This window comes from Symsagittifera roscoffensis, chromosome 3 (genome assembly GCF_963678635.1).
Source record: "Symsagittifera roscoffensis chromosome 3, txSymRosc1.1, whole genome shotgun sequence".
Taxonomy (NCBI): Eukaryota; Metazoa; Xenacoelomorpha; order Acoela; family Convolutidae; genus Symsagittifera; species Symsagittifera roscoffensis.
The window spans coordinates 51,893,080-51,895,964 of record NC_087064.1 but is presented as its reverse complement, the minus strand read 5'-3'; positions in this window follow the sequence as shown (position 1 = coordinate 51,895,964).

The following is a 2,885-nucleotide window of genomic DNA, read 5'->3' as shown; positions in this document are numbered from 1 at the left end:
AAATCCCAATGCCTTTTAAGGTCTATGGACAAGTGTTTGCTTCGAACAAAATGAATGAATTTTTGCACAAAGCTTACAGCACGCGCGTTATTATAGCAAGAAATATATTGACGCATCATGTGTCCAAAAATAGGCAAATCGGCAATCTCCTAAAACTCATAAGTTTAAGAAAACTAATTTCAGATAAAATTTGTTTTTAAATGTTAGCTCAGGGCAGCAATACGTTTACAATGGTATTACAAAAATTTGCTAAATTGAGCTAATTAAAAAATCGAAAATCGTCTGGAGAAAAAAAAACTGTTTCAAAAATAGTCGAAACAAGCTAGAAATTAAGCGTTCAATTTTTGAAAACAAAAAGTCATGAACCAAATTTTGAAATTACAAGAAAATTTTTATCCTCTCATCTGTTGCTAACGTAAGTTTAGCAAGACTGCTAGTATCAAGGTCACGTCACGAATGTTCCTACTGCAGTTTAATGTCTATGGAGTATCATCCATAGACAGGCTCCTTAAAAAATCCTGAAATTCATCCACACACACGGTCTTTAAGATGATCCACACATTTTCACTTTTCCATCTCTCACTTTGAATGGCGAAAACAAGCTCCCAAGAATGCTGTTCTTTTGCATCGCTATCTTTTTTTTACAAACGACCAAGAAGGGGAGTTGTCAGTTTCATGGATTTAGGTTTTTCTGTTTACAAATGGACTCACCCGCAAGGAACGAGTTCCATGGAAAACTACTTTCTTTAAGCATTCCACACATTCTCAAAAAAAAAATTAAGGTTATAGATTTTTTGAACTTCTTGAAAAATTTCTTGAGAAATTTTTCGGATGACAAACTTCCGAGTATGTTCCGATGTTTGTTCCGAGTAATATAAAAAGTTTCGTCGAAATTTTGTATAGCCCGACTGTTTGAATTGAATTATGTTGCTAACTACTGATACTCTCAGCCTCAAAGAGCTGAAAGAATGACTTTGAACTAGCTAGCGGAAACAGCTACGTTTCTGAAAAAAGCTCAACTGGACAAAAATGGTACCAAAGGAAGCTCATTGCTTCATTTTTTGAGGTAAATGATGAAATATTTGTGCTCATGATGGTTGACTTGTTCTCATGACTACTGATACGGAAATAGCCCTTTTTGGCAATCGCGACAATCTAAACTTTCTCCAACTGCACACAGAGCTCTGGCTTTACAATGGAACCTTCATAATATATCTGACGTAGTTTAACCAACTGTGTGTATTTTCATACACAGATAGGTGGTTTCTACCCGCCATGCATATATGATCTGCTCCCCAAAAAATTTGAGCCTACCTACAAGAATTTCTTGAACGGTTTGTCAGAGCTAACTCAAAAGGAGCAGCTACAGTCTCTTTGGTTTCAAAAGCAGTGCTAATTTCCGACATTTCCCATTTTCTCTCAACCCAGCTGATTAGTTGCTACATTAACCCTACTCAAACCTTCAGTCGTACAATTATTTAGGTTGTACTCAATCGCCTATTTGAAAGCAGACACCAATTGAACTTGGCACTAAGGCTCTTTCACGAGCGTTCTTTTCTTGAGATAATTGAACTAGCATTTGACCACGTTCAGTGAAGAAATAGAAAGAAATGCAGATCGCTTCGACCTGGACGGTAGAGTTAGTGAAAAACTGAACGAGCTTGCTTCTTATTTTCAATAATGTTATCTGATGAGGAACACCACAGGAAAAATAGCTGCAAGACCCTTCTTCATTTAGTTGATGAAACCATTTCTAGGGAGCAGATTATGACTCAGTTCGAACCAGAAATGCTGCAGAACGATGGCATCTGGGTGTTAGTACTCTTTTTTAGGGGTAGCCATTAAATCCTTTATACTTTCCTGCGAATCAGATATTCAATATCCTCGAGGCATTTGGAGGAAATCATACCCTATTAAAGAATAATGAGAACTCTCACACAAAGAATCACACACATTGTAAGCAGATTCAAAAAAAAGTTTCAAATGTTTTATTTCATTAGCTCAGTTGAGCCAATCTTGAATTTGAACTTATCAAAATATGCGATTTTCCTAAAATTTCTATTAATTTATAGTAACATACAAATTTTAAATATATATTTAAATTTTTAATGTATATTTTCATATAGTTTCAAAATTATAATACAAATAAAAAATTTCAGAAAACAAAACCAAAGTTTTTTCAAAGATTTTCTTTGAAACTTTTTAAAATATTGTAACTTGATGTTTCCAAAAACTGTTTCCAAGCCAATGAAGGGCAGTCAAAACATTGAAGGCTTCAGGTTTTTCTCTTTTACCCACTTTTTGGTTTCAAGTTCAGAAAACTATCTGAACGTTGTCATAATGCAATGAAATGTTATATTGTAAAGGAACTAACTATTGTGCAAAAGATCGTTCTTCTTACATTACTTCATAACATTACGCATTCAGTCAAAAACACATGAAACAATTGTAGAAGTAAAATAAACTCAAAAGGTGGGCGAGGTGAGTGGATATGAGCCAGGCATTGCCCTGATACTAGCAGTCTTGTTCTTTTTAAACGGGAGAAATCGGGAATTTTAAATAGTTTAAAAAGTGTACTCTAGATTTGGGTAATTTCCACTAAGCTGCCCGATTGTGAACAGGAACAAAGACTTTCCACACTTTTTTCTCATTTCAAAAACTGAATCAGAAATCAGAATATCGTTTGGCTGGTCATCGAATATTTAGATCTAATTATCTGAAGAAGATAGCTAAGCTTTAAACCACTATGAATAATCATGAGGCTTATATTCAGTCTCAAAGGAAAGAGAGATGCTGCTTTCTATATAAATTGGATCATTAAAAACCGTAGTTTTAAATCACAAAACAGAACGATCCTTACTGAAAATACTAAAGAAGTAGTTAAA